We start from the raw sequence: 23,807 nt of genomic DNA, 5'->3' as shown, positions 1-23,807 counted from the left end.
ATTGCTTGTGTCGCATCCCTGGCAAGGTCCTACAGGAGAGCCAGAGTTCAGAACCTTAGGATGCCAGGATAAGACGATGCTGTACGGGACAGAGTTCTAGTCTATGTTTGTAAAACAGCTCCTGATTTACTGCTTGGCCATAGCAGACACTGAGCATCTGACCACAGGCCTAAATGACTCATCCACCTGAGCTACCCATCACGAACTCCATATTACTGGACTCACTTATACATTTGAATGGACACGACAACTATTCATTAGAATATGGCAGAGATGCTTGCGGGAGCAAGCTCAAACAGGTGCAGAAAACACAAAAAAATCACCTGGGGACTTAGCCCAGATGCTCTTATCACCCACCTGTGCTGTTCTACACATCACTTCTTTCAATCCATACCATGGCCTCATTGGAGGTGAGTACGTTTGTTGGGGGGCGAGGGTGGTTTTTCCATGACCAACCAGCAGAAGAGAAAAGGACATCGGTCTAGTTTTTAGAGGGACTGGTGCAGTGTTGGCTTTAACTGGAGATGGACCACTGGTGCATTACAGCTCCACCTGAGGGAGCCCTGGAGGACCGCAGTGAAGGGAAATTCAGTAGGTGGAGCTTTGAGGGGTACATTTAGTTGTACATCTTGTATGAAGGGAGGTGGTCTGAAGTCCAAAATACAGATATGTAGTGATTCATAGACAGGAATAAATGGTTTAGGGGTCATTGGTCAGGGGCCCAAAAAGACAAAGAGGTCTAGGGAAACACTATGTGATTGGACATATGGGGGAGGGGGGCAAGGATCTTTGTGAAGATCTTTGTGTCCTAGTTTGATGTCCACCAAAAAACATCTCTCCTGCAGTAGAGATTCTCATCATCTGCTGGGTGGACAGAATAATCTTTCCTAGGGATGTCAGCTAGGCTTTCTTAATGATCACTTCAGTGCAATGGGCCCATGAACAGAGTGGCCATGGTGGCAAGGAGGCAGATTATTCTGGGCTCAGTACGGGTTCCTTTTCACTAAGATTGCTCTCACTGCTGACACTGCTGAGCGCCCTGACAGCAGACAACAATGCTGAGCCCCCTGATATTGCCCCAATGACAAACCACTCACTTGGGAGTAGGTCAAAGGTAGCTCTGCCCTTCTGCCTTGAAAAAGCAGATATTTATCATTCCTCAGATTGATACATAATCTGAATCTGGGTTTCCTTCTCTGCCCTCAGTGCCTCTTCCATTCAAACACACAGAGAATGTGAGGGCTTCCGGAATGCCTTGGCCATCAGTATGATAGTCTGTACACTAAGTCTCAGACTAAAGGACACCTTTTGTTACAAAGAGGTGATAATGGACTCACACTGGTTTTACCATGTACCCCATAATCCAAAAGCAGTCAGCTGTTGAAGGCTTAGCTAAGGTGCATCTGGGGAATATATTATGGGTGTGGAGTGCCATCTTCTAACATGAAGTGTATTCACTGAACCAAAGGGTTGTATATGGATCGTGCCTCTAATAATTCAAATATGGAAATTTGGGAACTGAACAATGAAGGTTGGAATGGACCCTCCCAACTGTTACACTCAGTGACTCACTTGTGGTCTCACAGGCCTGTAGCCTCAGGCTCTACCGGAGTAGATACCTGGTTGTCACAGGTGGGACATTTCCTGCAGAGGAAACAGGAAGGATTCCCTTGTACTGGAAGCTTTGACTAGCACTTGGCCACTTGGACTTCTCATGCCAGCATGCCAACAGCAGGAGTTGCTAGAATAATTGTAGCTGATTATCATGAAGAGCAATTGACCCTGATTACCATGAGAAGTTTAGCTTGCTACTACACAAAATAATTAGAAAGAGAGGATTGGTATGTCTGGATCCCAGGGGAGTCATTTTTAAAAATTTCCAGACCCAGAAATACTGTTAATGGACAATTACAGCAATTGCAACCCAATAACAAAGGGCAAGTAATGTCTCAGACTCCTAGGGGATAAAGGTCTAGGTCACTACATCAGGCCTTGGGTCTTTCAGGAGTTTGAGTGGGTTATCATCTTGATTGGGACTAAGAAACTGAGCTTGTGATTCTCCTCTCAGAAAGAAATAAGGGCATCTTATTCACACACACACATATACACACACACTCTGGAGTTTCCATATTGTAGTATGGGAACTGGATATGAACTGGGAAGGTCTAAGTGTGTCTGAGTGCACAAAATGTAACTGTATTAAGCATCTCTTATCTTCTTCCTCAGATTCTCTCAGAATTTCAGCTATCTGTTCTGCCTGAGCCATCACTTTGGCCTAAATCTATGGTTCAGCCACCTGAGCCCTATCAACCACACACCCAGAGTTTCTGACTTCTTTGACTTCCAAATTGGATGAAATACCACATCACAGAGTGAGGAATCTGGATTCCCAAGTAGTTGCCAAAGGGGCTCAATTCAATGCCTAGAAGGGGGAGGTATTTATCTCCCTATGAGGTGAAATTTAACCAATGCCAGGAGATGAGAAGGAACCAACTAGATCAATTCCTTTTCTCTCAAAGGAATTTATTGTGAGCATGGTTTCTCGTTCGTTAGCCTGTGGGAATATATCCTATTCTGCTTAGTCAGTGATATCATGGAGCTGGCTCCTACCATTTTGCGAGAGCGATTTATATGCATCTCTTCCCAACTGTGCATTCAGTGAAGTCATACTGGTAGCGTAAAATCAGTTAAAAGAGGAGTTTTTATGCCATGGAAAGTAGAGAACGCTAGAAATCAGGGCTTTTCCTCCATGGAGAGCTGGTTGTTAAATATTTACTCCACCCACCCCTGAGCCTAATGGACATACCTGCTGAATGACTTGGAGGGTCTCTTCATGGCTTATCATGAAACCAAGAGCATAACTGTAAGGTGTCACCTCACATTGCCACCCACCTTTCGCTGCTCAATTTTCCCCCAACTTTACTTTCAGTGCCATTGTGTATCACTTCCCAAATAAATCATTGGCATTTAATCTGTTTCAGGCTCAGTTTACTGGGAAACACTGAGACAGGAATTAGATGGAGTCGAGTGGAAGGATTTCAGATCTTTGTTAACACAGGTGGTTGTGGAACCCATGTGCACACTGTGGAAACTTTCTCTGGCAGCTACCTGCCAATCTGGGAGCAAGAGTGAAGACAGTCGGCAGGACTGACTCAGGTTTGGATAACTGAGAGATGGTCCAGAATGAAAGAGATTCTGGACTGCTGTGTTTCTCTAGTTGAGGTGGATGGTCTGGATTTTTCAGCATGCATACAGGGTGAAATATGGGAGAAGGAAAAGGACTGGGCGGTCAGAACCAAAACTCACCAGAGGTATTGAAGAGAGCAAAAAGCTTATTTAATGAACAGTGAAGGAATCAGAAACTTCTTGGAAAATAAAGTTTACTGAGTATTTCTCCAAAACGTATCAAAACATATGTATAGGTAAGTCCATTTATATTAGCCTACGATTTTCTTTTATACTTATTCTGCTCTAGCCACTGGGTCTTCTTGCTGTTTCTTAGATAAGCCAATCTCATTCTGCCTCAAGTGCCTGGTAGATTCTATGCCCAGACATTCATATGGCTTTTTATCCCAATTATATTGGGTTGCAGCTCAAATATCATCTCCTCAGAAAGATTATCTGAAATTGCCCTATCTAGAATATTCCAATTCTCTCCATTCACTTACCCAGCTTTATTCTTCTTTATGCCCCTTATCACAGTTTGAATTATTTTATTTACTTGTTTTGCTGTTTGTTTATTGCCTGTCTTCCTGACTAGAATATGCACCCTATGAAGGCAGAAATGGTATTAGTTTTTAATCTCCAGACTTTTAATAGTGCCAAGTACATGGTAGATCCTCTGTGAATATTTGTAGAGTAAATGAATTGAGTATTATTAACTGTTAATTAAATTATGTGTAATTAAATAATCATTTTTTAAGTAAGCTCCATGCCCAGCATGGAGCCCAATGTGGGGCTTGAACTCACAACCCTGAAATCAAGACCTGAGCTGAGATCAAAATTTGGAGGCTTAACCAGCTGAGCCACCCAGGTACCCCCAAATAATCAAATTTTAAAAATTAAAAATGATTAATTTATCAAAGACCCTGTGTGTGCCTAGTTCTCTGCTAGGTAGGGAGACTATGGTGTTTAAGACTTAATTCCAACTTTTGAGCAGCTTGCAGTTACTTTGAGGTGAGAAGGCATGGGCACGCAAGACGCCTAAACACACTGTGGTTTAGTATATCATACATGTCAAACAGTTTTATATCTGACAAGTGTTACAAGAGTTCAGAGGAGAGACAACACAGTACACTGGAGCAGCTAGAGAGTTTTGGAAGAGGTAGGGTTTAATTGTGACCATGAGCATTGGTTTGATATTGGGGGTAAATGTTCCCCTCTCATGACCTTACCAATGCTGAATGTACTGGTATCCAAGCAAGCAACCCATTAAAAAACTCCAAATAACCATCTGTCCAATTACTTTGCCTACATGACACATGCACATACAAAAAAGTCATCTAAGAAAAAAGATATACATTTAAGTTAAATACTCAAACATCTCTGTGTTAAATTTTTAACTCCGTTGCATTGAGATGAATAAGGATTGATTGGTTTAAGTGAAATAAGAAATACCCGATTCAAGTGCCGAGCTGTATCTGTATACCACTTGAGGAAGGAAAAAACAAGATGGATTCCATTTGTCAAGGACTGACTGATGTCCAGTCCAATGTCCTCAGTTGGTGTCAGCCTCTGATAAAAATGAAGCCAGTTGATTTATTTGAGTATTTTTTCACTGTGACTATTTGACAAAAACCCATTTAAATTGCCCTCATCAATTGTACTCTTTTATCCTGGCTCTTATTTGTGCTGTCTTATCTTCTCAACCCTGGTATAAATTTTCTTTGCTTTAACTTTAAATTTTTGAATCCAAAAAATTTCATGCACTCAAAGATTATTTATTCATCCTTGTTTAGAAAACTAATAATTCAAAAAAATAAACCTAACCCTCCTACTCCAAAACATTGGCTCCTGAGGGTTTAAGCAGTTATAGATGGCAGTTCATAGATGGCATCCTGCACACAATCCTTTTCTCCCCTTGAGCTGATTCACTGATGTGTTAACACCAGGAGCATTCTCCTCCTTGCAGAATCAGTCCTCATCAGAAGCAACTAAAGGAACATTGTTGTCCTTAGTGACAGTAGAATGGAAACTAGAAAGGTCCTTTATTTCTAAAACTATTTTTTCTTATCCCATAAACATCGTTCCTTCCTTCCATAAACATCTGATATATTAGTAACTCTGCACAGGACGGTAGGGTAACATCAACTCAGACATTAAGGGGTCTGTGTTTTCTTCTCCCATAGAAAAGGAAGGGGAGTTCAGCTCCTACTAATATTTACCAAGGCCACTGTGGTAATTATTCAGAGGCGAGATATTCTGAGAGGAAAATGCTGTTTTCTCTTTTTGGGTTAGGAAATGTCATGAAGGTATTCTATAAGCGTTTTCCAGAAATTTGATAATGTGAAGGGTCATTCCAAGAGTAATAAAGAGCCAAGTAAGACTAGGAAGACAAATTATGGTAAACTTAAGTTACTCATGAAAGAGAAGCCAATCAGGATATTACTATTAAATATTTCAAGAAACCTGAAGTTAGAACTAAAGGAAGAAAAATACTCAGAAGAATAGTTAGGTGCTGAGTGTTGATTTAAAAGAATATAGGAAGGAAGGAAGGAAGGAAGGAAGGAAGGGAAGAAGGAAGGAAAGAAAGGATCAGTAAACCTTAGAAAAATTTTTACTCATTGCTTAAAGTATAAAAATTGGTGAAAACCTAGATTTACAGCAGCAAGGTATGTAAATCTACATCCCTGAATGATGTAATCCCGCTACTATACTCACTGAAAAAGTATTCCTACTTGAGGCCATAAGGATTAATGTTGCTCTCTTGGTAATACACCAAGAAACAGTTCAATGTCTTTTAAGACAAAGCAATATAACACTCTAAATGTACAAGCAACATTGCTCCAGGAAACACATTTGTCTGCCAGAGCCAAATAGTAATCCTAATTTAATGAACATCCCCAGTTTGTTGAGCCCATCGGGGAATGAGAGTCTTTTGGGAAAGCCTGAAAATGAACTGTGCCAATTGATTAGGCAGCTTTTTATTTAGGGGGAAGTTTAAGTGCCTGGAATACTTGACTGAAAGATTTGAGAGTTCTCTCAAAATGGAGTCTATTATCCAAGACTACCCCTTCACTGCTGAGGGAAGGGGAAACAGTCATCTATATATTAGATACTTGTCCTGCTTCCAGACAAGTTCCTTGTTTCTTTGTATCTTAAGATCACCACAAGATATACTAGCTACAAGAAACAAGACTCCTGTGCACAATCAAAAAAGGAACAATATTAGATCCATTTGTTCATTCATTCATTCATTCATTCACACCTGAGGTGTTGGAAATGCTTGAAAGATAGTCTTTTCAAAGGGCCCTTTTATAGAGAATTGCATGCCATAAGGCAGGACCAAGAAAATTTAAAACAACTGGTATTTTCTTGATTTTGGGGGTAGTGGTAGGTGGGGGGCTCACTGAGCAGGCTTTAGTCAGGAGTTATGTCAAAGTGTAGGTAATTATTCAAAGAGTCCTCACCACTTCTCAGACACCAGCATCCCTCTCCTCCTTCTGAAGCCCGTTCTCGAGCAGTGACTGTTGGTTTTAACAAGGGAGTTAAACAAGGTTTAACAAATGGTACCTGCCCAGTCTAAGGAGATGCATTTTGCAGTCAGCTCTGAACTATTCTGCACTCTGTTCTCCCTGGATAAAACTTTCATTGTTCTCTAAGATTTGGTATCTCCTTTTCTACAGGACTGTCTGGTGGTGGCCGGAATTCCCTTTCGCCTTAGAATTTTGTAGTAGAAGTAGTGTCCTCTCTTTTCCCCTTCTGTGGCATATATGATTTCTGTGTTTGAATATTTGTGTTATCTGTTGATGAGGCTGGGCACCGGGGAGGACACATATGTATCTGCGTGCCAGGATGTTGAGAATGCCCAGATCTACCTGACAAATTTTCCAGTGTTTAGGAGCTGGTACATTTTTCACATGATGCCAGAAGTTCCTGAGGAACAGCTAACAATGAGATCTCAATTATAACCTTCTCTGATTTGGAAGCTAAGATCACAATTGCATGTTTATTTCTTCCAAGTCTCCTGAGAAATCATCTGTAGCATAGTATGGGATGTGGATTGTTACAGTAATTGGGGGGTGGGGTGAATTGTTCATATAACAAGAATAGGGGCAGAAACCATATAAATCGTTATGAAAATTTCTTCCTGGAAACTGGACTTGTGATATTTTATTGCCTGCTCCCAAGATGTCAGTAAGCATCATGAGATCAATAAAATTCCCTAAGATTCAGTGAGCCAAACTGGTCTCTATCTTCACTACATTACCCTGGATCCCAGGAAGGCTGTGGTGCTGAGTGGGGGTCCCAATAGCTCTAACTGCCAATTGCTTAAAATAACAAGTGATCTGTGAACATCCCAATGCAGAGGGAAGAAGGGGACAACAGAAGTAAGGAATAGAATTTATTTCCTTAATACCTCCTGTATTACACTTCTCTGGCTGCTGTAACAAATTACCATAAACTTGGTGGATGAAAGCAACAGGAATTTATTCTCTCATGAATCTGGAGGCCAGAAGCCTGAAATCAAGGTGTCAGTGGGGCCAGCCTCCCTCTGCGGGATCTAGGAGAGAATTTCTTCCAGCTTCTGATGCTTGTAGACATTGTGTGTGGAGGCACCACTCCAGTCTCTGCCTCTGTGGTCACCTGCCTCCTCCTCTGCTACCCCTGTCTTCTCTGCTTCTGTCTCTTGTAAGAATATTTGTCATTGGGTTTAGGGCCCACCCAAGTCGTCCAGGGTGATCTCATCTCAAGACCCTGAACTTAATTACATCTGCAAAGACTCTTTGTCCAAATGGTAACATTTCCAAGTTTTGAGGATGTGGACGTGGACTTATCTTTTGGGGTCACCATTAAGATCACTATGAATCCCATGTGTCAGGTTCTCTTCTGAGTACTTGATGTATATTATCTTTGAATTTCAGAATTCAAACCCTATGAGAACTCTACCAGGAGCTGGCCACATTACTGTGGACAAGTCATTCACCTATCTGGGTGGTAGCTTCCTCATTTGTAAAGTGAAGAACATGGATTAGATACTTTCTGTTGTTTCTTCCAGGCTTTACTTTAATGATTCCAGAGAGAGAGGGTAGACCCCTTCTAGAAGGGGACAACAGGGGAGGCTTTATTCAATAGTCCACAATGTGAAAGGTGCCTCCTGGAGATGTGTAATGAGCTTCCCATCTCGATGGTTGGTGTTAGCAAGAAACCTCCTAGCCACACTTCTCCCGAAGTCCCATGTGTATACACAAGACTTCAAACAACTCCCCCACCACCTAAATATGACCTGACCTCACTTCAAACATCCTTCCCACGACCTAAACATGACCTGACCATTCACTTTGATTTAACGCTTTTATTCTCTTATGTTTCTGGCAACGTAGACCCAGAGCAACACTATCCATCTTGAATTGTATTTCCATATTTTATTCTATATTGTATCTCTATAGCAGCAAAAATACACCTATAAAACTTTCTATAATGACCAACACAACATCTGAAAAAATGATATCATCATAATAACAATTGGTATCTAATGTCCTGTTAAAGGAATCGAAATAATACAGTAAGGCTATACAGAGCCTTGATCTGAGAAGACTTAAAATAATTTTGTTCAGTTCTACCTAGGTACCAATCACCCACAATCTTTCAGGCGTTGTACTAGAGGACTATAGATGGATATAAGAGCCTGTCCTTCCTCTTGCACGCTCATCTTCTAAAGGAGGCAAAAACATAATACTTGTGTCCAAGCATTGGTACTCAAGTATGTGAAGCTGAAGAAAGTTCTCATGAAAAAAAAATAATAAATTGAATCAGGGATAAGACTGGGGAGAAGGAGCAAGAGACAGAGCAAAAGCTTGTTGGCTTCATTGCTAAATCATGAGAATGTGAATGCCAATCACACTGCCACTGAAACCCCAGAGGATACAACGACTCGTGACCATCAGGGGATTAATGGTGCATTTAAATTGTTCTCTCCAGAGGTTATATATGCACTGAGGCACAGAGTGGAGGTCAGAGCTGCGTGGCCCCTAATGGCAAATTTCAAAATGCCCCTGCTTTTTTCTGAGAAGGATTGATAACATCCAAAGAAGTTGTGGCAAATAGTCAGATGAGATATCTAAACTCCAAGAAGGCCTTAGGTTCCATGAGACCCACCAGTGGGTCCTAGAAATGTGTCCAGGAGAAATCTGTCCCCTGGCCAGATGGAGGTTCAGTGAACATGCGTTTTGGTTCAGTGAACTCTCCCCTGCCAGGAAGGAATTAGTCATCATCCTAACAACAATAACGTGGACTGGGATACTGTGCAAAGTGTGCCTAATGTCTCCACTAAACGTCAGGGTGAGCTGTGAACTTGGCAAACTCCTATTCATTCCCAGTTAACAATTCTCTCCAATTCCCCAGTAGACTGTGGGGCCTGGTTGGCGGCTGGCTCGTAAGAGACCCAGAAATACATAATCGGTTGAGCTGAGCAAGACTTAGGAAAGAGATTCACAATAGACAGAAGGCTGCTCAGGTTCAGCCTTAAGGAGACTGACAACAGCTTCTCTTCTGGAAATGGAAGAAACACCCGGAAGCAGCTCACACGGAGGAAAGCCAGTAAGGCATTTGCAACGTCCAAAATTGATCTGGTCATCATGAGAAACAGGCTGTGTAAGGGAAAGCTCAGCATGGACAGAAGCGCTCACAGCAGCCCAGGCACATGGCAAATCGGAGAGCCACAGGTGGACAATAAAAGAAATCTATAGTCATGCTGGTTGCCAACCTCAAAAAGTGCCACAGAATGTCAACGCCCTGCAAAGCCTAAATAACTGGAATAGCTCTCATGTGACACACAAGAGATGTTAAGGGTCTGGGCCTAGCTCAAAATTCATAGTGCCCTGCCCCTAATGACATTTTTTTTTTTTCTCCAATTAAGTGTTAGTGACTGGGAAGTAGAAATAATAAGAGTAGTAGTAATAATATTAGTTTTAGTCAACTCAGGCTGTTATAACAAAAGACCATAGACTGAGTGGCTTAAACAACAGACATTTATTTCTTACAGTTCTGGAGGCTAAGAAGTCCAAGATTAAGGTACGGGTAGATGCAGTTCTTGACAAGGTCTCTTTTCCCCACTTGCAGTTGGTCGCCTTCTTGCATCTTCACATGGCGGCGGGGTCGGGGGGTATCAGGTCTCTTCCTCTTCCTATCAGGGCACTAATCCCGTCATGGAGGCTTCCCCCTCAAGACCTCATCTAAATCTAATCACCTCCCAAAGGCACCATTTCCAAATACTATTACACTGGGGAGTAGGGCTCTGATATACAAAACTGGGGGGATACAAACATTCAGTCAATAATAATAATAATTAATAATAATAAGCAGACACTACTCCTGCCCTAATGAAGCTTACACTCTAGAGGAGTTATAGATGTTGATCAAATTGTCATACACAAATATGTGAAATTATAGTTCTGCTAAGTTTTAAAAAGAACAGGGTTATGAGGCTATGAGGGCACATAATAGGGGGATTTGCATCAAGTGAGGCCAAAGATACTCCTGTCAGAAGGTGACAACAGAGCTGACGTTGAAGGACAAGGAGGTGCTAACTTGTGGTATAAGACATAGAATACAAGTAGCTGCCAAGCAGAGAGATGAACAGTATCCAGAGGGACCTGTGCGGTCCGGGAAGTGTGTGTGTGTGTGTGTGTGTGTGTGTGTGTGTTATTTTAAGGAAGAGACTTAAATGAACAGAAGGATGGAGCTGGGCTTCATACAGCCACATGATGAGCATAACTCCCACGGGCTTTCTAATTCTTCACATTTAAATTGAAAAGAGTCTTCCTCAGTGTTGAGGAAATTATAAAAATTTCTATCTTTATTTTACTGAGGCTGGTCTTCTCTCTGTCTTCATGTAATGTCCACCTCCGCCCCTCTTTACCTCATGCCCTTTCCTAAGCTCTTCTCCCACTTCCTTTCTATAGTGCTCGGTACACAGATCCCTAAAAACTGAATTCCCATTCTGTGGTGGAGTTTGGGAGTGTGTCTCCACTTCTCGGTCCTTATTATCTGAATTGTCATATTTTAGGGCTTTTCTATTAAAATGAGCTGTAATAATCACAGAAATATTATTATAAGTTGAAAAATGTTCCATTAGGAGACAAATTACCTCCTTGGAAAAGAAATTCTTTGTAAATAACATGAACCTGTTGGCTATTTTTTGTATTTTACTTTTTGAGAACAGCTCAGAAGGGTCATAGTTCAATATTCCTGTGGCCAAAATAAGCAATGAGTTCTGTGAAACATGCATACGTTAAAAAAAAAAAAAAGGCTGCTAAAATTGAAGACAAGGAGCCTTACCAATTGGACTTCTAAAAAAATTCCATTAGGAAGTTTGTCATATATACTCAACCTTATAAAGGATTTTCTGAATGGCCACCAGCATGCCAGACACTGAATGAGATAAAGAAGATAAAAAGAAGCATAAGACAGAACCTGAGGGCATGTAGTCTAGGTAGAGAAGAAAAATCAAGACTCATTTATTCATAAATATTCTTGAGCACCTATTAAGTGTCAGTGACCAACTAGGAATAAATCCTCCCTACATTTGCTGAGATTAGAGTCTCGGCAACACACTCAGAAAAAGAGAAAGACAAAAGCTTCCATACATGACTCCTAGCCAACTTCAACATTTTCTGTTAACACAGGGACAAAAAAGAGTAGTATGATGACTTTATCAAACTTATTATACAGACTTAATTTATTTAAAATCAAATTCCTCACAAAGTACTACTGAAGTCAAACATTTATAGATAGAGGTAGAAATAGATTATGATTGTCAGAACATCCAACACAAATAACTCAACAAGCATATATCAATGTTTAGGAAATTCATGTACTCTATTACCAGGAATCTCCCCATCAACTAATATGTCTCTTCCTTATAATAATTAGGTATAAAGACACTGACTGATGAATGAGACAAATTATTAAAGACTGAACTGTGTCCTTCCAAAATTCATATGTTGAAGTCCTTATACTCAATGTGACTGTATTTGGAGACATGACCTTTATGGAGGAAATTCAGGTTATACAGGGCTATAAGGGAGGGGCCCTAATCCAATAGGACTGGGGGTGGAAAAGGAAAAGATGCCAGTGCTCTGTGTGTGTATTGAGCAAGGGCCATGTGAAGACACAGTGGCCATCTGCAAGCCAGGAAGAAAGCCCTCACTAGGAACTGTATTGGCTGACACCTTGATCTCAGACTTTTTGCCCCCAGAACTGTGAGAAAATACATTGCTGATGTTTAAGCCACCGAGCCTGTTATATTCTGTGATATAGCCCAAGCAGACTCACAGAAAAATAAACTAATATTTATTGAGTACCTGTTATATACCAGAATCTGTGCATCATAACAGTCAATATTTATTAAATACTTACAAATAAAAATATTCTTAGGGCATTACCTTCTTTTGCATAGTTCAAGATGGCTTGCCACCATGTCCACATCACAACTACAAGATGAGAAAAGAAAAGGAAACAACCCTTCTCTTTAAGTCTCCACCCAAAAATTGCACATTATATTTACTTACATCCTATTAGGAGAACATAATCACATAGCTAACCTCAGCTACAAGGGAAGTTGAGAAATGTAGTCTTTATTTTTTTTTCCAAATCAGAAGTTCTATTACTATGGAAAAAGGAAAGAATGCATACTGAGTGACACAAATCAATCTTTCCTATACCCACACCCTCACATGGACTTAGACATTCCTGAGTAAAATATTTAATGTTTATAACCCTGCTGTTATGCTTCACCCTAGATCCTCTGATTAAACCATTGGATAATGTTACCACTTAGTTGGGGCTAATATTTTCTATACATCTTAGTTAACTGACTCCTACTGCAAAGAAGCTAGCACATCCTTTTGTTGATTAACCCCAGTTGTTTATTGCCCTTGTAATGGAAGAAACACAAATTTTTCTCATAGCCATAAAAGCTAAGTGATTTGCTTAAGGCTTCACATAGGCGGTAAATAGAATAACTGGGATATGAATCAAGATTTTGGCATTCCAAGTGCAGTTTTGTTCCCACTTAACTACCAGATGATTTAGAAGTGCCTCCTAAAACACTCTAAGATTTACAAACGAACTAGTCTCTACATAATAGAAGGTATCAGGTAGATAAGTTGGATGGGGAAGACCAACCTGAACAAATGGGAAGAAACTTTTGTGGTTCATCTATTTCTTTTTTCTTAAATAATTTGACTTTCAATCACTAATATTCCATGATGTGAAAGTATCATGTCTTGCTAAATCTCCTGTTACTGTCTATTTAGATTGTTTTTATTCTTTTTTCACTGCTGTTATAAACCACACTGCATTAAACCTAACTGTGTATAAATATTTATATGAGGTGGATAGTTCAAAAGTTATACACATTTTTAAAGCCTGTTGATTGTCTTTGGCAATACCGTCAAGCTGCCATCCAAAAAGACTTACTAATACTTACTTCCATCAACAATACATGGCCATAAGGATTGAGGTCTTAGACTGGGTTCTCTGGAAACAAATGCGATATGAAGATCTTTATGCAAGTGATTTATTCAGGAAGTGCTTCCAGGGGAGGCCAGTCCAGAAGTGATCAACAGGACAGGGAAAGAAAGGAAGCCAGGCAGAGGTGTGCTGTCAGGCAAAGTGCTATAGAGTTTAAGCTTCAGCCCGATTCCTTGGGAGAACTCTTAAGAATAAAGTAAACCTCAGAATTGTCCCAAACAGAGGCAAGGAAGCTGGACTTTCACATTCTAATGCCTGATAGTCATTTGTCAAAGGCCAGCTTGGGGGAGACCTAAGTCCCAAGCATGTATGTTTTGTAGTAAAACAGTTCCAGTAGCCTGCAGGCAGTCTTCCAAACAAGAGCTTCAAGTCTCAGACATTAAAAGCACACAGAAGTCTGGGTGCCTGGGTGGCTCATCAGTTAAGCATCTGCCTTCGGCTCAGGTCATGATCCCAGGGTCCTGAAATGGAGCCCCACATCAGGTTTCCTGCTCAGTGGGGAGTCTGCTTCTTCCTCTCCCTCTGCAGTGCCCCCTGCTCATGCTCTTTCTTTCTCTCTCTCTCTCTCAAATAAACAAATAAAATCATTAAAAAAATCAAGTACACAGAAGTCAGTGTTAGAGGCACTGTAGGTTGTATACAGAAAATATCATAAGAAACCCGAAAGGATATGGGCAAAGCATTAATATTTTCTGCTACAGTCCACCCCTTGCCCTGCTCAACCCTCTCACATTTCCTGTTCACTCCATTCTAGTAAAAATTCTTGAAGGTGAGAGTGACTCAAAATTTCTGAGGAAAGATTGTAAGTTTGAGAGTTAGCTGAACAAACTACAGTCTCCACGGTTGCAGTTGGTCCCAAAGTGATGACATTTTATCATCTCCCTCTTCTACCACCTGTTCTAGATTTTCCTCAGCCACTACTGAAAATAACCATGATGTGACGCATTACTGCCCAGCACGTTCTTCTTTGCCTTAGTGAGGGAACTTCCCTCTGGGCCTTACGTGGAACAGTCATGCTTATCCCTCTAAATCTTTTGATCCTTTTCTCACTACTCTGCCAGGTCATTATTTGTTCCAAGCTTCCAGGGCTATTCTGGTAGCATATTAGGACCAGCTCCAGGTGTCCTTGCCAGGGAGTTAAATACTGAGTCACAGAATATTTTTATTTGTGAGTATTCAATAAATATTAACTGTTATGATGCACTCTCCCTTATCCACCATCTTGGTCTGACCTCTTCAATATCTACTTCTACACATCCTCCTCCTAGAAATCTAAGAATACATATTACCCATGCCCTACAAATCTTTTAGCAAATAATTTCTTCTTCCTTTAATAAGACCCAAATTTCCCCAGTTAGGTCATGTTGAGGCTGGACCCTAGTTATTTATCTACTGGCCAGGAATAAATGTAGGGGGAGATCATGAGGATAGCAGGTATTACTTTTCAATGCATCCACCTTAGTCGAGCCTTCTGAATCATCTCCCAGCATGAAGGGGAAGACTATCCTTTAGACAACAAGAGCTGGCAATTTTGCAGGCCCAGAGGATTCAGTAGACTCTAGAGCATATCCACTCAGACATACCTATCTTGAATTTCATTGTTCCCCTCCTTCCTTATTAGGGCTCTGATTTTGGTGTAGGTTATTTGCTAGGGTCCTTAAGTTCAGTCTTTCCTGAAGTTTTGTTACTCCTAAAATAGAGCCCAGTGCCTGGTATTCGGCATACTTTAAACCTCTTAAATGGTTCCTGGGTGGCTCAGTTGGTTAAGTGTCTGCCTTTGGCTCAGGTCATGATCCCAAGGTCCTGGGATTGAGTCCCACATTGGGCTCCCTGCTCAGCTGGGAGTCTGCTTCTCTGCCCCTCCCCTGGTTCATGTGTTCTCTCTCTCTCTCTCTCTCTCATAAATAAAATCCTTTTAAAAAAATAAATACTCTAAAGTCCTGCTGGCTTTCCTACTGCGTCTTAAGTTGGTAATTGACTGCCCTCACCCTATATTTGTCTCTCCTTGATGCATTAATAGCATTCAGCAAACCATCAACCAATTTCACAGTTCTTGTAATCACAATTTTTCTCATATCTTCTAAATGCAAGTGATGTCGTATGAGTCAGAGCATCCTTGCCATCTGTATGCCAGCCCAACCTAACACAGGTGAAAATCTTGGTAACTGCACGCTAATGCCAAGAAGATATTACTCCACTTAGCACCAGTAAGAGGGCCTTTGTTTTTGAGTGGCCATTGAATAGCTAATTTCAGAACCTGGTCCCCAGAGTCTGCTGCCTGGGACCACTGCTGGTACAAACAGTCTTAGGGGAATTCTGCAGAAGCAGTCCCTGAGATGAGGGTTCATATGCAAACAATTTCAAAAAATGCTTCCAAGGAAGGCTAGTAAAAGAGTGGGGGAAGCCAGGACAAGAAAGGGAGGAAGAAATATAAATATCCGAATTTTGCCATCGCTTGAGGTAAAGAGACAGTAAATACTGCCTAAATATATAGGATTTACCATATTTTATACATTTTAGCTGTGACTAATATCCCTAGAAGATTAAAAATACAGTACAGACATGCAGGGGGAAACGTTTTAAAAAAGAGCAAAGAAAACATAGAAATACAATGAAAGATTGGAAAAGGCGTAAAAATAAGAATAACAGAAAGATAACATAAAACTGAAAAGTATATTTCATATCAATAAATATAAATGGTATATGCTTTCCTATTAAAAGATAAAGGCTCTCACATTGTACAAAATGTAAAATCCAACCATATGACATATAAACACACACTTAAAACACATTGACAAAAAAACATTGAAAATGAAACAATTTAGGGATACCTGGGTGGCTCAGTCAGTTAAGCAACTGACTCTTGATTTCAGCTGAGGTCATGATCTCAGGGTTCTGGAATTGAGCTCTGCTTTGGTCTCCACTCTCAGCAGGGATTCTGCTGGAGGATCCTCTCTCTCTCTCTGCCCCTCCCCTGGCTCGTGGGCTCTTTCTCTGTCTCTCTCTAAAATAAATAAATGAATCTTTAAAAAGAAAAATTTAAAAACTTACAAAGGTTTACCATAAAAATAAAAAGTTCACTGTAAAGGACATAAATTGGTTTTTGATCACATGAAAAGATCCTACCCTCACAATAAGAACAATCCAAAATAAAACAACTCTAGAGGGGGCTGTTCACCTATCAAATTATTAGAAATCGAAAGTCAGATAACACATTGGTTGTTGGAGATGAGAGCAAACAGTCACTCCTATACATGGTTGGTGCGACTGTAAATTATTTATGGAGTTGTAACTTAATAGTACCTATTGAAATTACAAATATATTTGCTCAATGATACAGCAATCCCAGTTGGACAAATTTATCCTAAAGCGATCCTCACACATACGTACAAGGATATTCAATGCAGTACTGCCTGTAAGTGCAAATATTTGAAAGTAAGCCAGTATGTCCATTAACCAAATCTATGACACCATTAAAAATAAAAATGTAGCTTTCTGTGTATGTTTATGAAATGAGCTCCAAGAGTAAGCGGGGAGGAGAGTGTCCCTCTCAAGGGTCTCTGCTAGCCTACATGTTGCTTTTGTGCAAATTAGAAAAAGATGCCACCTTCTTCTGCATGGGCACAGCCTTTGCATGGGCCCATGGTCTGTAAGTGGAGCAGAAGAGAATTTTAGCCATACTTGCCCCTCAACCACATACATTTATGAAGGACAGAGCCATATGTGGCCATCCTGGCTCCAAAGCAAAAACCTGCATTACTTTTTCATATGGCATTTAAGAAAAAGGAACATCACAAATTTATTCCTATTCTTTTAGTACATAGACATACTATCAAACAATTACCTGAGAAGGAATAATGGCTTGAAGATATCTTAATGTAACCCACAAGGAAAATAATAACTGCAGGATCATTAAGGTTTAATCATCTAGTGGAAGGAGTAGCATTTTATTTACCAGACGATCTTAATTTGTTTTCTGAATTGAATTAATTGATTAGTTAATTTAGTGCTTAACACCACTTGTTACCTTTGAACAGCAACACTAAAACTTTAAATTAGTAAAGTTTATAAACAATGAATTTGAAGATGGACCACGATGTCACAGATTTGCATCAAATGAATGTTATAATGTATAATATTTCTATTATGCCAATACATTCATATATGTAAAACATTAAAAAAGGTCAAGTCAATTATCTACAAGTTTGGTCCATATCATGCTGAGATATGGCTTATATTAAAGCTCTTAAAACACATACCAAAATTTCAGTAACATAACAATATCCCAATGCAGTTGTTCCTGGCTGGCTGGTGGCTTTCCCCTTGAGAGATCTAGATGCATGGACTCTTTCCATCTTGTGCTCAGCAGTGACCTTGGGCCTTGGAATCCTCCACATTTACCTGACAGAGAAGGAAAGAAAGAGTGGAGAGAATCTTGCCTCTTAAAAACCTCAGACAGGCAGGGACAAATATCAGTTCCCCTCTTATTACATAGGTGAGATCTAGTCTTATGGCCATGCCTAAATACAAAGGCCTCTAGAAATGTCTGTAGCCCCACAGCTGTCAATCATAAATAAGCCTACACCACGAAAGGGGGAGCATGAATTTTTGAATGGCTAAATATCTCTGCCACAGAGTTGGACCTTGTAGGGCAGTATCTGACTGAATCACTTACCCTGAATTTAAGCGCTTTCCGTTACATGAACCAAAGAGAGGCCTATAATGGAATGAAAGATCTGAACTGAATAAAATACCTGATAATTCTTCAAAAAAACTGTTTCCAGGGCACCTGGGTGGCTCAGTCGTTAAGCGTCTGCCTTCGGCTCAGGTCGTGATCTCAGAGTCCTGGGATCGAGCCCCGCATCAGGCTCCTCGCTCTGCGGGAGGCCTGCTTCTCCCTCTCCCACTCCCCCTGCTTGTGTTCCCTCTCTCGCTGTGTCTATTTCTGTCAAATGAATAAATAAAATCTTTAAAAAAAAAACAACTGTTTCCATGTGTCATCTCCTTCTCATTGATTTTTCATCCCACTTCTACCTGAAATTTATTCTCAAAATTTCATCCGACAATATTGGTCAAAAATATATTGAGCGCTTCCACAAACTCAACTGGCATTTTTTGGTCTTTATGTTGATGGACCTTCACTGCAGTGACCCTGGTGACTTCTTCCTCTTTTATAGTATTCTCACCTTTGTCTGTACTTGCCTACTTCTTCTGGACATTTCACCTCAGACCTCATCCTGGCTTTCCTCTTCTGATGTTCCCTAAACGTTCGTGTTCCAGAAAGGTTAATCCTGACTCAACACTTCCTTTTCCAAACCTTCCTTGAACGGTCTTATTCTTCCTGTGATTAGAACCACCACCTGAATGCAATTAGTGCTCACATTTGTATCTCTAGACATTATTTGTAACCTGAGCTTCAGACTGTGCTGGACATCACACAAAGACTTTTACTTCATTAAGTCCAAATACACCTTTTTCTAAATTTGCTTTTCCCCCATTATTTCTGTCTCAACAATGAGACAGTATCCACCCAGTTACATAAACTAATAACCTAGAGTTCATGCTTGACCATATTTATTTCGAACCCATTAAATTAATCATAAGTACGGTTGGCTTATTTTACCTCCTACATGTATTTCAGATCTATTCCTTCCTATTCATTTCCTATTATTATTTTCTTAAATTGGAAACTTCAAAATTTCTCCTCTGAATTACTGAAATCATCTCATTTTGGGTCCTCTACTATAGCCCCCCTCTCTTTAGATTTTACACCTTGGCTAATAATGATTCCATCCCAGACCTAGTGGCTCAAAACATTGGGTCATGATGTCTAATTTGAGATTGTAGAGGAGATCCTAGGTAATTTTATTACCAGCCAATTTTGGAAATTACTGCCCTAGAATAAGTCCTATGGGCAAGCCCCAAGTAGCAGGTCATACAGAAACCAATCCCTTTGTATATTTTCAGGTCTTTCTATATTGTCAGTTTTCTAAGCCCTGAAAACAACAAATGAGTGAAACTGAGGCTCTGACATGATAAGTCTAGTTACTTCAACAGCTTCAAGTTCAATTCTATTATCATCACTACAGAGTGATTATGAATTGGAGAAACCCTTGGGTCACACTGTGTATTTTATATACCCCTGTGTGCCGAGTATTAGGTCACAGAAATTTTTTGTCAGGTCATGTCAGGCAGATGTTAGGGGATGAATCAATGTATTGGCAAACTAACAAGTTTAACAAGTGTAACCTCAGTTGCTGAGCTATGAATGCCATCACTTAATAGAGAGCAGAATGGGAACTAAATGAGTGTGTATCAGGGTTTCTTGGATTCTTAGATTGGCTGCCTTACAACAAAGTGTGTTTGTTGGAAGGATACTGGAGAACTCATTAAATTGGCTGGAGGTGGAAAAAAAAAAAAAAGGCTGGTCAATGAGCATAAACCAGGGAAGCCGAGAGGTCTAGAAAGCATGAAACTGAGTAATCATCTCATTAGCAGGAACAGGCTGGTCAGGACGCTTGCCACCACCACTGCTCAACGGAAGACCTCCAGGAGCTCGTGTTGGCCTCGTCTACTTTGTTTCACATTCAAAGATCTCAGGTAGAATATCTAATTGGTCAGACTTAGGTCATGGTCAGCCCCCTCAACGGTGACAGTGCTAGGGAGAGGGTGGACTAGGACTGGTCACAATAAAGAAGAGCTCCCTTTCCACAAGGATCTCAGGGTGCTGTTAAGAAGAGAGAATAAAAGCTAACAAATATCCCCTGACAGGCACATAAGGAGAAATGAAGGCGAAAAGAAAAAGGATGAGGAAACAAAAGATTGAGGAAGGGAGGAAAATAGTAGGTCCCAGCTCACACAAACAGCCAAGTCGGAATTTTATTTTGCTTTGCTTTGTTTTTATTACTTTTTAAATTAATTGAAAGAAAATCTCTTATGGACCTGATAACAATACATCTGGTCCTAATAATCCTAAAAAATCTCTGTTTATAGACATTGAATATGTTGTTGAAATTAAACATAACGCATGAACCAAAATTTCAAGATCAGTTTAGGGTTTGGTTTTTCAATAAAGTATACCACAAAGGGAATAAAGAAATTCTTTCCTCAAATTAATGGTGAATTCTTTTGTCATGAGAATAGGAGTTTATATTCATTTCAGTGAAAGCACATAAATTGTTCTCGACAAGAAAAACAAAACTAGCCCAAGGCAGTATTTTCATTATAGAAAAAGGCACATGTCCATGAATATCTAGTTTAATATTAACAAAAGTCATTCAATTAGCTATGCATGTGTCATTGTTATGAATATTTATTCATGTCTCAGCTAAGTAACACTGATATCTTTTATTCACTGGTTCAGAGATTCAGATGTTATAAACATTACCCTTCTTGCCCTGGCGTGACATACGGGGATTTGAGTCCAAAAAAGACCTGACATTTCCCAGCACTGGAAATGCTAATTTCTTTGGAACTTTCAACTTTATGTTAAGAAAATTGCCTTTGTTGTGGGCTGATTTTATTTCTTCTCTAAAATCATTAAAGGGGGAAAAATACTGACACACTAATGTTGCTTCTGTAATAATAATTTTTAAAGAAATAAAAAATGGTTTCCTTTTCCGTGTCTCCTGCCATAGCTCTAGGTGGCCAAAGGGGAATGTGAGCAGGGATATTTTAGAGCAGGGCTAGCAAACTCATGATACACAAACTATCACACCACTATTCCCTAGTCTGGGATAGGCTTTGTTAATCAGTTAGGATGCTCTTTCCTGCTAAGCCCAGATACAGTGGTTTCTGCATCGTAAACTCAACTCTTAAGCATGTGTTTTGGATCCATAGGACTTGTCTTATAAAATGAAATCTACTTGCCATACATAATTTAGGTCAGTTCAACGTATTGAGGAAAAAAAACAAGTCTTTTTGTGCTGCCCTATTCAGGAGATGTATAGCAGCATGTGACTTGATGGTCTCAGTTTCCACCACTTGGAAACTCTCACACTGTCCAACCATTAGTGACTTAGAATCTCATATTTTTCCTTCTCCCCTCAACCTTGACTTTTTCGCCTACCACCATGGAGAACGCATTATCTCAACTCCTGCCTCCTTTCCTTTCTGGGTTTTTATCTTCCCTTCTGATGGCCAGTCATTTCTTATTTAAGCAGCTTCTGTACTGGAAGTGGGACACACACACACACACAGACGCACACATGCGCACACACACACACAAGTTATTTACATGCACTCCAGAAAATTCTGGCTCAGAGAAGAAAGTAAAATGTTTTCTAAAATATACTTATTACCTGCAGATTTCTATGGTCTAAGAATGATCTATTCTCTACCATCTCTACAATTCTCTACCACCTACCATTAAATTATTAAGTTTTACAAATGTTTGAAGTTTCATTTCACAAACACACTAGAAATAATCTATCAAAGATATTTTTATGTTCCAGCAGATGTACCATCCTCCTTGATTTGCCAATAAGAAGTGCCTGGGTGGCTCAGTTGGTTAAGCGTCTGCCTTCGGCTCAGGTCATGATCCCAGGGTCCTGGGTTTGGGCCCCGCATAGGGCTCCCTGCTCAGTGGGGATTCTGCTTCTCCTTCTGCCTGCCGCTCTGCCTACTTGTGCTCTCTCTCTCTGTCAAATAAATAAATAAATAAAATATATATAAAAAAAGAAATGCTATCAACAAAAGCGGTCTCTAAGCCGAAATCTACTCTAGTTCGGGTCAAACACTGCCTTCCTTCTTTACCTCATCAATTCCTATCCATCTATATTTCTATTTCAGATATCATTCGAGGGTCACTTCCTCAAAGAAGCTTTCCTTCCTTGACCTCCTAGTTTAAAATCTTTTCGTTATTAGTGACTAGTGCATAAACTGACATTCTTTTATTTACCCGAGTTTATGTGCACACATTTATTGTTGCAATTTTTTTCTGTTAATATCCATTTCTACTATGAGACCATAAACTCCATGAGATTAGGAGCTGTATCTTCCTTTGCTTCACGTTATCTGCCCGGTGCCCGGCACAGGGTGTGACCGACCTGTGGCTCAATAAATAACGGTTGAATGAATTACTAGGTATTCAACTTTCAAGCTATGAATGATTAATGATAGTTTGATATGGCATATGTACTAAGTGAATTTGCAGACTGGAGGAGAAAATAGCTTAACCCAAAGGAATCTCCAGTGGAACATTTCCACCATCTGCGACAGAACGGAGAGAACACTTCTCCTGGGTAGGAGGCAAAGTTCCTTCCAATCACTCTTCAGTGGATGCACGTAAGGGGCTTCTTAGTTCTCTCAGTAGATTATCTAGGATAGCTGCTTGCTTTCCCAGAATGCTTCAAATGCCAGCTCCCCTTCTGTGATTGTGAATGCTCATCTTCTTCCCAATGTCCCCTCAAGGGCCTCAGCACCTCGGTGGGTTTACGGCAAGCCGCTGGGTTTGAGTTAGGATGTAACAGAAGCCGTGGGAGAGTAATGTTCTCCTGGCCCAGGGCTCAGAGTGACCTGGATAGAACAGGAGCCTTAGTACCGCCAGGCTCCTTCGCAACCTGTCTTTTCATTTGTTTGTTTTTACGTTTGGGTCAACATTATAAAAGTGACCGAAATTGCTGTCCTCTGTTGGTATGGAATTAAGGAGAGACTTTGGTCCTTATAACCATTAAAGCCTTAATTAAGCCAAAAGTGGGAACTCATTACCTCCCGTGTAGCTTGAGATCTAGCTTTCAAATTACATCACTGCCGTCAGCCTGGCCCTGCGGTTTCCACTTCTTGCCACAAGGCACTTGGCCCCCCAGAGAGGTCAGCAGACAGCCCTGTCTCTTCACAAAGGAAGTAGCCATACCCTCCCTGAACACTGCTACCCTTCTGATTGTCTGAGATACAGTATTTGAGCTTCTGGAAAATGCTGGAACTTAAAATACCTTGAAGCTCTGTGAAAGGCAAGTTGTCAATTCCTTGAAAAAAAGGATGGTCTTACCCATTTCTTATGACCTGATGCTCAGAGCCCAGCAGCTGTTGGTACTAAGTAAAAATTGTTCTCGGTTCACTGGTTGTTTTGTGTATGAATTGAATTGACATCATTAGTCTGGGGATAAATAGGA

At 40.4% G+C, this 23,807-nt stretch overlaps 1 long non-coding RNA gene across 1 annotated transcript; it reads right to left on the bottom strand.

The window, feature by feature from the left end:
• Positions 1-10,209: 10,209 nt before the first annotated feature.
• Positions 10,210-18,092, bottom strand: LOC135364639 (uncharacterized). The gene is made up of 3 exons (XR_010412080.1): positions 17,955-18,092; positions 16,527-16,699; positions 10,210-10,469 (listed from the first exon to the last, which is right to left on the bottom strand). It is a non-coding gene; the product is annotated as an uncharacterized LOC135364639 (long non-coding RNA).
• Between the last annotated feature and the right edge of the window lie 5,715 nt (positions 18,093-23,807).

Source organism: Mirounga angustirostris, unplaced genomic scaffold (genome assembly GCF_029215605.1).
Source record: "Mirounga angustirostris isolate CCGP_5_RB_7025 unplaced genomic scaffold, mMirAng1.0.hap1 SCAF_6, whole genome shotgun sequence".
NCBI classification, from domain to species: domain Eukaryota; kingdom Metazoa; phylum Chordata; class Mammalia; order Carnivora; family Phocidae; genus Mirounga; species Mirounga angustirostris.
This window is presented reverse-complemented; position numbering and strand designations above follow the sequence as displayed.